The following is a 14,812-nucleotide window of genomic DNA, read 5'->3' as shown; positions in this document are numbered from 1 at the left end:
ATTAACAGTCAGAAAAATTAGAAAACTTAAAATGGACTATCTCATTATAGCAGAATTTCTACATAAAATTAAAAAATCAAGAATGAAGTTGCAACTGAATTAAATTTCTGAGCAGATCATTTGTTACCCTCACAAGGAAAGCCACTTATCAATGGTGAGTTAATAAAATCATATCTGATTGCAGCAACTAAAGGATATGTCCAGAGAAAATAAACTTGCTTAAAACTGTTAGCCTTTCCATAAGACCAGTTGCTTCAAGAGTTGAGGACATTAGAAGCAAAATCAATAGTTAATTGAGAAATAAGGCGAATAATTTCAAGTGGTTTTTCTTGGTTTTTGATGATTAAGACTTAACACTAAGTACAAAGTGGCTAAAGAATTAGCTTCACGGTTCCAAAAAGTCTGCACTGGAACAACTACAGATGAGAATATTTTCATAGAAGTTGAGAAAACACTAATTCAATAAAACCTGAAGAGAAATCTGCAAAGATGTGTTACAACTGACAGTAGTAAGAATATGTATGAAGAATGCAATGGGACACATTTTATAAAACTTGTGAAAAAGTGAATTCATTGTATACTCATCAGCAAATACTTTGCAGAAAATAGTTGAATCTATCATTTGTCATGGATCTAGTAGCATCAGTGGTGAACTGCATTCACTTTCATGGATTTAACCATCATTTCTGTGAATTTTTGTCAGAAATAGAAGCTAAACAAGGTTTCCCTGGTGGCTCAGATGGTAAAGAATCTGCCTGCCATTCAGGAGACCTGGGTTTGTACCCTACGTCAGCAAGATCCCCTGGAGAAGGGAATGGCTACCCACTCCAGTATTCTTGCCTGGAGAATTCCATGGACAAAGGAGACTGGTGGACTACGGTACATGGGATCACAAAGAGTCAGACATGACTGAGAGACTAACACTTTCAATTTCAGAAGCTAAACAAACCTGACTTGCCTTACCATACAGAAGTGCAATGGCTTAGCAGTAATAAGTTCTTACAGAAAATTTTTGAGCTCAGGGCTAAGATTGAATTTTTTCTGATTGAAAAAGAGCCATTCTCAGCCTCTATAATTGAATTATAAATTAGCTTTATATTGAATTTAAAAATAAGCTTTTGCCGAAGAATATGTTTCTTAATTCATTTAACCTTAAATTACAAGGCAAATCAGTGTTTTATATGTGAAATTTATACTTCAGCAATGACAATGACAACTGATGTTTTCAATCACAAAAAATGGTAAGCCACTTTATACTACTATTCTTTCAAAAGTTAAAATAAGAAGTGAGATCTAGTCCAATTTAACTTTATAACAGATACATGCACTGACCTCAAACTACAGTTGCAGAAGCATTTTTCAGAATTAAACACAAATAAGGAAATTTCCATATTTCAAAATCCATTTAACTGTTCAACTGATAGCTTCCACCTAATCTTCTTCAATTGAAAGTAATCTGCAATGCAGTAATATATTAAAAAACAAGTATGAAGGAGAATTAATACCATTCTATAAATGCTTTCTAAATAATATCTGTTCTTAGTTAAAATTATATGTTCGTGGATAAATATCAGCATTTTAATACCTTTCTATATAAAAAAGGCATTTTTCAGAGTGAAATACATGAAAGTCTCAGTACAGACCGACATTAACAGATGTACACTAGTGATCTATTTTGATGATAGAGAATATTAACTTTGAGTCCCAATTAAACTAAATGTTATTCAGAGGAAAGAGAATGCTGTTATTCTCATAGTGAATTGATAGTACAAAAAAATCATTACACTCAATTATTATCATTATATATTTAATTTTGTCAGTAAAATATTTGTGGAAATTTGTTCTCTCCCTCGTTACTTACATAATATCCAGTGATTCTCCTTTTGTCCTATAAAACCTAAAATATTTACTATCTTGCCTCTTTCAGAAAGACTCTGCTGATCCTTAGGTAGAGTACAAAGCAATAACCATATCATGGCAAAAATTAGTATATTGTTTACCTTTAAATTTTTTAAATTTCATATTAGTAAAGTTATTATGTTAAAAATTTCCTATATATATTAATATTTTCCTTTGCTTTGATGCCATAAAAATATTTCTTTCCCTCAAACAACAAATATTTATTTCTAATTTCTGCTAAGTGAATTTTTTAATTTAACTCTTTAGTTTATTGAAAAAATTTGTAACAAAACTTCAAAATGTCTACCATTATTTTTTCCAAATATTTAACCGAATATCTTATTACCGTTTATTAAATAATATTGCCTTTATTTTATAATTTGAATTGCTAGCTTTGTTATATATACTAAATTCTTTTACCTATTAAGAGTTACTTATGAATTATTTAGAGAAGTAAATGGCAACCCACTCCAGTATTCTTGCCTGGATAATCCCATGGGCAGAGGAACCTGGTGGGCTACAGTCCATGGGATTGCAAAGAGTCGGACACAACTTAATGACTAAACCACAACCACCATGAATTGTTTATTCTATAGCTTTAATCTGCCCATCTTTGCATAAATAATTCACTGAATAATTATTGAATTTCAGCTTATGCAGAAGTCTAGGCAAAATCAGTAAACACAGATGCACTACAACATTACCAGAATAAAAGGAACTTAATATAAGAATTAGGGCTTACACAAATGTGGAAGGTAGTTTGAGGACTACATTCAAAGGATTGGAGGCTCAATCACTAATCACTTCTGCCCAACAACTTAGATTGGAGAAATTAGAGCTTGGAGAGAAGTCTGAGAAGCTGCATGTGGCTGTCACTATGACACTATGTAGCTATGAAATGTTAGCTGACAGTAAATTTTATGAAGCTGCCACATCAGGTCACCATGACCTCAAAGAGAAGTTCATGGAAATATCTACAAAACCACTACATCTGGCCACCACACATCCCTAGAATAATGCCTTCTCTATCATGTCTTCCAAAACCTGCATGAGCTCGTCGCATGAGATCAACAAACTAGAGAAAGGGATTCCTGAAAATCTAATTCCTTAGAAATGGGAATACTGCAAAGTTGACAGCTAGGAATTGAGCTGTATCCACACCATTGTCAATCCAGTTTCCACTTAACCTTTTACCCATGTTAACTTCTGACTAAAGATAACAATAGTATTATACTTCTACCTAACTAAAGATATGCTCACTCTCACTAATTAAAGTGAAAACAAAACTTTCAATTTACCCATCTCCAAGTGATGTTTACTCCTGTTCAGTTATAGTCTTTCCTCAATAAATCTGTCTTAAACACCAAGATATAGAGTTAAGATATAGAGTTAAATATCATTAACTCTTCTGAGGGAAGAAGAAAAAATATATAAAGAATATAAAATAAATATATGTGTGTGTGTGTATATATATATATGCATGCTAGAGTATCCAGTTATTTAATCAAATACTAATCTAGGTACTTCTATGAAGGTATGAAGGTAAGACATGCTTAGCATGTGTCACCAGTCAACTTTAAATAAAGAACACTCTTATAAAGTGGATGGACCTCATCTAATCAGTTGAAAGACCTTAAGAGCAAAGATGAAGTTTTCATGGGGAAGATATTCTGCCACAAAATTAGGACATCATTTCCTTTATGAGTCCCCAGTCTGCTAACCTGCTCTATAGATTTTGGACTTGCCACCTCTACAATTGTGTGAGCAACTCCTGAACATAATTATATATATAAAATCTCCTACTGGTTCTGTTTCTCTTGTGTTTATTTTTTCTGCTTTATTAAAATGACTAAAGCTTCCTGGACAATAATTAGTAATGGAGATGATAAAGAACACCCTTTTTCTCTGTAGCAGTGATCACTATTGCTTGAATGTTTATCAGAATAAAAGAAGAAAGAAACTCATCCATGACAAAGAGAACTTAAAAAAACACAACACAAGAGTTGTGAGTCTAGGATCATATATTTTGAAAAAGAAAAATTTATCTAATGTCAGGCAAATCATTTATTCAAGTCTAAATAGCTTCTAAAATCTACCTTCTACAGTTCTTACACTAAATTTATTTAACTTCTTCTAATTTCTCATTCAAATAAAAGTAACCTATATTCAGTATATATTTCAGAAGCTTCAAGTTTTATGTCTAGAAAGTAATCCTAAAGGAATAATTCTGAATGCATATTAAAGATATTTTATAAATATATGTTAGATATATATAATTTTTATAAGTATATTGTGTGCACATATATGTATATATTCATAGGACATAAATGTATATTTGTTTCATATATTACTATATATTATTTACATATATATATACATATATCACAGAGATTTTTTTTGTTAAATAGAAAAAAATGTCTTAAGTGTTCATCAAAAGAGAAACTGTTATATACTTCATGGTATAATCATACAAAAGACAATTCTGGATCCATAGAAAACTACATTATAGAAAATTATTTAATTCAATGGGAAAAATGTATCTTTATTTTATTAGTAAAAATAAGTTAAAAACTGTACTCACATCATGGCTATATTTTTGTCATCAAAACTTAAGATAAACATTTTGTATATTCTATAAGTCCTATATAGAGACAAATATAGTCATGTCTATTTTACTCCTCTAGTTTAATAACCTCAATCACTCTAATCAGAAAGTTTAGTATTACACTTTTGAAAAGCCATATCCTCTCTCTATTCCTGTATTCTGACTTTATACTTCTTCCAACACACAAAATGTTTCCAAGAACTCTATAAGATTACTTACTTCTAAAGGAACTTGCTTCCCAATGCCAGTTTGAAAGATTACTAGAAAGCTCAGTGACTTCACTACTGCCTCTGACTTTTTTCTGCTGTAAAATGTTGCTACTGAAGAACACATTAGCAAAATTTTTGTCACTGTCTACTCTCCAGTGATGTCCATGCCAGTTAAGATCCTTGTACAGAGTATAGCGGGGCCTCCAGGTAGACTTAACTGCAAATGATATAAGCACTCAAAATAAAAAGCCGAGATTGACAGACTTTATGCTGCCTAAAGGAAACCCACTCTAAGTATAAGGACACAAAAAGTTAAATGTAAAAGGAAAATGAGGAATATATATATCATATGAGAACTGTAGAAGGTGTAGATCTTAGAAGTTATTTAGACTTGGATCTATGATTTGCCTGATGTTATATAGTATTAGATTTCAAAAAAATATTAAACACACTTTCCCAGACAGTTCATTTTATTTATACTCATCTCAATAAATTGTTTAGATTGGCTGCCTATAGTATCTATATACACTGTATTCACCAGATAATGGCCTCAGTATATCCTGTACTTAGTCATGGATTGACATTCAGTCTGTAATTCTTATATTTGCACAAGATTATATTTTATTAAGTAAACAGAGAGGTTGTTTCAGCAAAATAGGATGTAGTTAACAAACTCCATGAGAGGGATGAATTAATATTAGGGAAAAAATTTCTAAAAGTTAGAGAGAGCATTTTACTATACACGCAGGGGGCTATGCTGCCAACTTCACATTCACTGTCTCACAGTTCACTGATAACAATTCTCCTCACAGCAGCTGTATCTGGTGGTTGCTACTATGATGCAATTTTATAGACCAGGAATTGGAATTGTTATAATGGGTAAGTAATTTGCTGAAAGGTTGTACAGTTGGCAAGTTGTAGAGCAAGAATTTGATGCCGCACTTTCAACTTAGCTCATGGCCTCTCAGGTTGGTATATAGATGGTGGTAAAAGAATGTATATGTGTCTTTATGTATGAAAAGGGCAGTTGTGGAGACTGTATTAGGAATTACAGAGTAAGGAATTCATTTATATTTCACCACTTAAAAACTATGGATGAAGAGGTTATGCATTTCAATGTAGCAAACTGACCAATTAAAAGAATTGGGCAAATATTTAAGAAGGGAAATATACTATTTCTCCAAAACTTGAATTTGGAGTTAGAATGTATATCCACTATGCATTTGGAAGGAGGAGGCCAGAAATTCAAGACTCTAAAAGCAACTTTATAAGGCAGACAGGATTCCTTTGGGACTTGATATTAAGCTATTTTCAGTAGGAGTACAAATATTTTGTTCAAAATGCTAAGAAACGCCCTTAAAACATCTCCTAATAGGGTCATAAATGGCCTGTTGAAAAAAACAGAAACCAGTTTGTCCCTATCCCATAATATTACTACTGTACATGAAAAACCAGTATTTACTATCATTTTTTTCTGATTAAACAATAGCCTAATTTGTGTCAATAAGTGTAGATGTTGTGACAAATTAATTTGGATAAGACATTTTTTAATTTGATGCAAAAAATACAATTTTGATTTTAATTCATTAGAATGGCAATTTATTTCCAAGATTAGCTTTCCCTTTCCTTATGTGTTATTTAAAATAGCTGTTGCCTTTTGTACTTCTTTACATTTCTTGTAGTAATTCATTGCTAAACTTAAATATCTGTAGGTTGATCACCCTTTTTTACCTAATGAAAGAACGTTAACATTTGTAGAGATAAATAATACTGTATTCTATCCACTTAAGGGTACTCTCCTACACTTTGGGAGTACTTAACTATCAAGTGTAAAGTTGTGGATGGAATATAATACTTTTCTGTCTGTAGGAAGCATAAAACTAGACAGACTAACTCCAAAAGAGAAAAGCTCCCCATACTCTCTTCACTGTGGCTCCCCTTCCCCTGTGAGGTATCTGTCCTTCCTCACATCTTCAAGGGTATCTAGCAACTGCTATCACAATCTGCTCACTGAACAGCCTCAGTCATTATTACCTCAGTGGAAATTTAAATTGCTGTATATTCTCTCCCTAAGGGATTTATATTGTAAGCCTAATATGACATGGAAAGTATTATCTTTCTACTCTTGAAAAAATATTTGATCATCAGATATTAGTAAGAAATATTAGTGAAAGTAGAGAAGTAGCCTTGAGAAGTCTGTTTATGTATACCAAAAGACACAAATCTATGCATAGCTAGTCCCAAAGTAAACTTCTATAAGTTGCATGAAATAATAAGTGAATCTGAGGTGCTTGAATAATAGAACACTAGAACCAGATGGCACCTAAGTATTCATTGTCTACTTTGCTCTACTCGAGATAGTAATTTCTCCATAAGAACACTAACAGATAGTCAACAGTTTATACCACTCTTTTGGCCTTTTAAAAACAGCTAGATTTCAGAAACTTCTTGGCAAACTGCTAGTCAACTGCAGAAATGTATCTGCTCAGAAACTCCAAAATAAACATGTTTCCCAGAGGAATCAAACATGTTCTATAAAATCCTGGTCAGTTCACAGAATATGGTAAGCATGAATTTCACTGAAAATTAATGATAATGCTGAGATCCTTTGTGCCAGATTAAGAGGTACTGAATGTAGTAGGTGATGGTTCACAATAAGAACAGAGAGTTGTGCACTAAGAAGTATGCTCCAATCCTGAATGTTTACTGGCATCAAATTCAGAACATTAAGAAATAATGTTTCATAAGAATTCCATTTCACAATTTTAAGTTGTTGTTCTCATTATACATGAAATCTGCCATTATATTTAGCTACAATATACAATGGCATAAATCTGGACCAAATGCATTCTATAACAGAGTCAATGGGGTGAGATGACCACTCCCTAAGTTCCAGGCACAATGGCATACTAAGCACCTCAGTCAGGGATCTGAGATGCTGAAACTTAGCAAACAAATGGGATAAAATGGAGTTTTTGAGAAGAGTTCACTAGCCTGTGTGCTTTCTGTATGATAAAATACATTTGCAATGCTCCTTTAAGTGTATTGGGCTTCCCTAGTGGCTCAGCTGGTAAGGAATCTGCCTGCAATGTAGGAGACATGGGTTTGATCCCCATGTTGGGAAGATCCCCTGGAGGAAAGAAAGGCTACCCACTCCAGTATTCTGGCCTATAGAATTCCATGGACTGTATAGTCCATGGGGTTGCAAAGAGTCGGACATGACTGACTTTCACTTTCACTTTAAATGTATCAATTCTATAAATTTTTATTTTATTTTTATAAACAGTCATTCAATTTCAAATTTACTCAGTAGATGATATTGCTGCACACATATCATAATTTGATTATATATCATATCAATTTGAGATATATATATTATAATTTTATATTTAACTTTTAAGTCCTTTAGACAGATTGATAACCTTGGTAATCTCTATTTTGCTTAATACTGCCTTGCTTTCTCTGCTCTTGTACATTCTCATGACTCATTTAATGAAGAAAAGATCACATTAACAGTCAATGATATACAACCACACATCTAAAATAATCTCTAATCTAGAGAGAAAACAAAGATATTTTGAAATCTAATACTATATAAATGTTATATTTACTAAAAATATGTGGATTTTAATTGTAGGCAGAAGTTAATTTCCAAAAATCAAGAAATTTTACTGTGTCACACTCAATATTGATATGAACAACAGATTTAAGTTTTAAGAATTAATTTGATCATTTTGTGAGATTTTAAGATTTATTCATGAGCCTGATTCTAACTCAAAATATTCCTTCTCAATACTCTTCTTCAGTATACCGCTAACTCTTTCTCCCCTTAAAACCATGAGCAAACAAAAATAAATGAATAAAAATTTAAATTTAAAAGATTTATTTTACAAAGTTTTTTGTACTTCAAATGGTTCTTACAAAACTTTTGGATAATTCAACTGCAAACTAATCAGAAACACATGGGATTGGATTCCCTTTGAGATTTACAATCAGGGTGAAAGGACTTGGCAAACTGCAGTGGTTTAATAACAACAAAAAATCAAGAGTATTCAACTTCACAAGTTTACAAACTTCCTCCCAGTTCACTTCCTTTGTTGTTCTGGAAGCTTGAATTATGAAAACTACCTGGTTATCTCAGCTAGTATTCTCACACATTAGCACCTTATCCACCTCCCACCAACTTCAAGTTATTATGTCAGTCAAGATGACTTTGAGTGAAAAAGAGAGCCTAAAATGGGATATATAGTGGTGGGCCAGTAGCTTCCTTTCTTCCCCTCCTGGAGCTTACACTCCTGTGGGACTTTCGTGGAACTGGTGTCTGTAAAAGATGCATTGGGAAGCACAGTTTTGGGTGGAGTACTGTGCCAGCATTGCACAGGGCAAAGGTACAGTAAAGGCCCGGGGAAGGAAAAGATCTCCAGTGGTCTAGGTAGGAAGTAAAGAGGATATAAATCAGAAAAACAGAAGAGGAAATTAACAAGTAGAGTCATAAATGAAACAATTTAAATATAAAATCAGCAGGATTTGGTAGCTGCTTGGCTTTGGGAAGCAAAGGTGAATTTCATGAGGAAATAAAGTTGTACTGTATGTATGTATGTATAAAGCCTGAGAAAGATAGTAATGAGTTTAGGTTTGTAAGTTAGTTTTATATGCTATATACCAAATTCCTATAAACTTGGTAGTTTAAAGAAATTTATCTTTATTATCTCACAGTTTCTGTGATCAGCAGTCTGCACATGACTTAAATAGATTCTCTTCTCAGGAGCTAACAAGACTATAACTGAGGTGTTCATTGGGCTGTGTTTTCCTCTAGAGGCCTGCCTGTGGAAGATCCACTTTTCCAAGATTTTTCAGGTTTCTGACAGAGTTTGTTTCTTGGTGGCTAAATAACTGAGGGTCCCAACCAAGAATTTTATGTATCTGAACTGTGGTGCTGGAGAAGACTCCTGAGAGTCCCTTGGACGACAAGGAGATCCCTGAATAGACATTGGAAGGATTGATGCTGAAGCTGAAACTCCAGCATTTTGGTCACCTGATGTAAATAGCTGACTCATTGGAAAAGTCCCTGATGCTGGGAAAGACTGAGGGCAGAATGAGAAGAGGGCATCAGAGGATGAGATGACTGGATGGCATCACTGATGGAATGGACATGAACTTGGGCAAACTTCAGGAGACAGTGAGGGACAGAGAGGCCTGGTGTGCTGCAGTCCACAGGATCACAAAGAGTCAGACACAACTGGGCAGGTGACTGAACAATGCAACAACAACCTATCTTCTAACTGGTTGCTAGCTGGAGGTTGCCTTCAGGTTTTAGAAGGAATTCCCTGCCATAGGGCACTCTCCATAGGAAGTTCACAACATGGCCATTTGCTTCTTCAAAGTTAATGGAAGATTCTCTAGCTCTATCTTGCACAATGTGGCATATGATATAGCTTAATCAAAAGAGTGAAATCCCATTACGTTTGTCATATTTGATTGGTTAGGAGCAAGTCACGAATTCTGCCAGTGTTCAAAAAGAGAGGATGATAGGAGAGAAGGACCCACTGGAAGTCATCTTACGGTGTATTTGCCACAGTTCAAATGCGCTGTGTTTGAGGTATTATAGGAGCTGTCTGGTGGAAAGGTCATCACTAGACAGTGTACATCTAGAAAGTTCTGTCCTTAGTGAACTTTCCATAGCAATTTGAATTACACTACTACATTCTCGTAATACTCTTTATCCAGATTGTGCTGAATGCTGAATGTCTATAACATCAAGAGGACTAATTCTTACTGTGACAACAAAAAATGAAATAATATTTTTCAGGTGGTGGTGAAAATATAACTTAGGAAAGTATATATGGTGTCACTTAGGGCTAGAAAGCGTGGAAATACACATTTATTCCTTAAAGCCAAAGATAAAATAATTTAATTTTCTAATCTGAAAAGCTCCATAGTACATAAATAGGCAGCCTCTCAGCCAACATCTCTTGGAGAAGATGTAATACCTCCCACTACACTCTAGCTTCTGAGCCAATTTCCATTTGACACATAGAAGTTAATTCTGGTCAGCTCTCAGCAAAATCTTGACCTTTGAATATCACTGGAAAATTGAAAGGAGATTTAGAAACAGAGGCAATATGCTAAAAATCAGTGCTATATAACCACCCACTCTCTTTGTTTCCTTTTTGTCCTATCCCTAAGTGACTAAATAAAATGAGCATAGATCATCTATATCTTGGATTTATGTGACAAAATCTATCAACAAGTCAGCAACATCACTTGTGCATAAAGTTACAGCTTTACTCTCCCTATATTTCATTTCTGGTGGCTTTGGCCAACAGATACTCTGTTCCCTAAAGGCAGAAAGCAGAACAAAAGATCATTATACTCCACAAAGGAAAAAATAAATTAAATAACTCTGTAAATAAGAATTTTCTTCTGCTTAAATTTTGAGTTATATAACACAATCATGGATTTTTTTTTTAAAGCTATTCAAAGCTATATATTAAAAATCTAGATATAAAATTTCAAAAAGCATACCATAACTTGAGGAGGTACTTGAGACATATAAGGCACAGGATTGCTATTTTTTTACAACTGAAGAGTCTTCAAAATCTGAAGATTTACACAATAGGTGAATAAATAAAAGATATGAAGATATACAATGACTAATATGCTTATTTAAAAAGGTTCAAATTTATTTGGAATTAAAGTCATGTAAATTTAAGCAATGAACTATTTTAATATATCTAATAACCAAATTAACATATCCAAGTAGGAGTGCAGAAAAATTAGTACTTTTAAGTATCTGGAGGTGGCATAAATTGGCACAAACTTTCTGGAAAATGATCTCAACATATATCAAAAATTCTAATATGTAATGATTCTTTGCACCAGCAATTCCATTTCTAGGAATTACTCTTAAGGGGATCAAAAGGGACTTAGCTCCAAGTAAATTTTTTTCAGTTTACTTTTTTGTTGATTTACAGTGTTGTGTTTATTTTTGCTATACAGCCAAGTGGTGCAGTTATATATACATATTATATGCACACATACTTTTCTTCATATTCTTTTCCATTATGATTTATTATAGGATATTGAATATAGTTCTCTGTGCTATATGGTAGGACCTTTTTGTTTATCCATTCTATATATACTGGCTTCTATCTGCTAATCACAAACTCCCAGTCTGTCCCTCCCACCACCCCTACCTCTTGGCAACCACAAGTCTGTTTTCTGTATCTATGAGTCTTTCTATTTCATGTATAAGTTCATTTGTGTCATATTTTAGCATTCACATATAAATTATATCATATGATATTTGTCTTTCTCTTTCTGACTTACTTCATTTAGTATGATAGCCTCTAGGTGCATCTGTGTTGCTCCAAATAGCATTATTTCATTCTTTTTTCATGACGGAGTAGTATTCCGTTGTATATATGTAGCAAATCTTTTTTGTTTTAGTACTTTTTATTTTGTATTGGGGTATAGCTGATTGGCAATGTTGTGCTAGTTTCAGGTGAACATTGATGGGGCCTCAGCCATACACATACATGTATCCATTCTCCCCCAAACCCCTCCAAGTATTTTTATCACAGTTTGTTTAAATTCTATTTTTATTTTTTTAGGACCAAAAAACATTTTATATTGGAGTATAGCCTATCACAGTTTGTTTATAATAGAAGAAACCTGGGATGAAAGAATATTCAATAATAAGGGGTTACTAAAATAAGTTATGATATAGTCACTTGTTAACATACTATTAACCTGAAATAGACACTTTAGCCTGTCTTACCACTCCATGTCACATTCTCTCCTCTCAGAACCACTGCCATCCTCACACCATCCACAGGAGCATTTGTGCTTCATAACCCTTTGTACCTACCCATTCCCCCTGTATCCATAGCTAATAAGCTGTAGATATACCCAACTAGTCCAATCAAGTTTGTTCTCTTAAAAGTTTAGAATTGGAATTAAGAGCCTCTTTGGAGAAGACTCTTGAGAGTCCCTTGGACTGCAGGGAGATCCAACCAGTCCATCCTAAAGGAGATGAGTCCTGGTTGTTCATTAGAAGGACTAATGTTGAAGCTGAAACTCCAATACTTTGGCCACCTCATGCGAAGAGCTGACTCATTGGAAAAGACCCTGATGCTGGGAAAGATTGAGGGCTGAAGAAGAAGGGGATGACAGAGGATGAGATGGTTGGATGGCATCACCAACTGGATGGACAGGAGTTGGTGATGGACAGGGAGGTCTGGCGTGCTGCGGTTCCTGGGGTCGCAAAGAGTCAGACACAACTGAGTGACTAAACTGAGCTGAACTGAGTAAATCTGTACTTTACTTAAATGGAAGACCTGTGAACTCTGGTGCTGCAGAGGTGACACTTACACAGAGAAGGAGAGAAAGCAGCCTCCAAAGAAGAATGAAGCAGAGAAAAGCAGAGGGTAGAGGCAGTGTTGAGTACATGCTAAGGTCAAGACCATGCATCAACCCCCAGAGTTCTTGATAATATCCTTGATGGAATCCAAAGAAAAAATTCACTTTTGAAGACCCCCACCTTCTATTTTTTTAGTGCTTCCTCCCTATCTTTTCTTGTTTTCATTTAGGTATTATATATATTTGCCAATTAGGGCTTCCTGAGAAAGGTTTCCTAATAATACCCTAATTTCCTTCCTGGAGGCTGACCAGACGCCAGGATCTACCAGCAACAGTTGTGTTAGTGTTGGTAATACAGGTGCATGCAACTTATGGAAGCTGAACCTGACAGACACCACCTCTCCCCATCCCTAGCAAAGGCAGAGAATAGACTCCCACCTAAGCTCAGCTCTCTGCCTGTCCTTTAGATCTTAAACTGTGGCATCCTAGCTGTACTTCATGCTTCCCACATCTTAGTACTCTGCATTACCCTAGGATCCAGCTTATTCTCATACTTATCCCTCAGCCTCCCTCTGGTTTTCTGGGAACTCAATGGCCTTCCAAAATGTTCCCTTTGATTAAGTTAGCCAGAGCCAGTTTTGTGGGACTATTTCAAAATATGTTAATATGTGCTTTTCTTTCTCACATTTTCTTGTATTTGATACCCTCCCCTCTTCAGCTAGTGGAACCTTGGTCATTATCTTAGACAAGTTTGGAATTAAAACAGGAATGTAGAATGAAAAGGTAACCATACTCAGCTTTTGACCAAAATTAGATTTTTGAATCGCTAGTGAAATATACACATATATTTTTGGCAGTGATGTGTGACTTTCGGGATCTTAGTTCTCTGACCAGGGATTGAACCTGGGTCATGGCAGTGAAAGCACCAAGTCCTAACCACTGGAACACTAGGGAATTCCACCCAGTGATATTCTTGAAACCGAGGCTTTGTTTAAAGGGATGAGGTTTTTCTAAATCCCCTAAACTCCAATTCTTATATAAGGATATAGGCTTAATAGACGTTGATCCTCGAGTTTTATTAGAACTGTAGTGAAATGATGAAGTATATTATGCAAGGGATATATTCTGTATGAAAAGGAGAAAAGGGAGAAAATCTTTTCCATGAAAGGAAAGCACACTTCTCAGAGGGAATGCAGTTAAGCTGATGAGATGCCTGTCAGAACCAGAACAGCCACACGGCCTTCCCTGTGCCTCTGCCAAAGGGAGAGAACAAGGAAACTCAAAATGTCCATAGAAAGCAGAAATAGGTTAAATGAAAGGTTGGTGCTCTGCTTCTCCGTCAATAGGTCAAAGAGCTGTATAGCAGGATTGCAGAGGGAGACATTTAACACTGTGACACATCCAAGAGGGTGCACCAGACCTCCCTCAACCTCTGCATGGCTTGTCAGAGACTCAACAGCTCCTGGGTGGGTCAGTGAGGGAATGCAGAGATGCTACAAGGACCTAGAAGGGTCTCTGGATTGGGAAAAGGAGACCACACAGTATAGGCACACAAGTTGAGGCAACTGGAAGAAACCAAGACAGAAGTTAGTACCAGCAAAATATTCAACAGGTTCAGGTAGAACCAGCCACATTTGCAGAGGACACTAGCACTGAACCTTTGGGGACCAGACCAACCTCTCTGTAGCAAAGGACAAAAAAAAATATGCAAAACAGTGGTCCCAAATCTTGCCATTTG

At 34.9% G+C, this 14,812-nt stretch overlaps 1 protein-coding gene across 5 annotated transcripts in view; it reads right to left on the bottom strand.

Annotated features, from left to right (window-relative positions):
- TFEC (transcription factor EC) overlaps positions 1-14,812 on the bottom strand; it is a 751,469-nt gene that overhangs the window by 415,364 nt on the left and 321,293 nt on the right. The gene's annotated exons all lie outside the window — the stretch shown is intronic.

Source organism: Giraffa tippelskirchi, chromosome 10 (genome assembly GCF_054371585.1).
Source record: "Giraffa tippelskirchi isolate mGirTip1 chromosome 10, T2T-mGirTip1v1.2.pri, whole genome shotgun sequence".
Lineage (NCBI taxonomy): Eukaryota > Metazoa > Chordata > Mammalia > Artiodactyla > Giraffidae > Giraffa > Giraffa tippelskirchi.
This window is presented reverse-complemented; position numbering and strand designations above follow the sequence as displayed.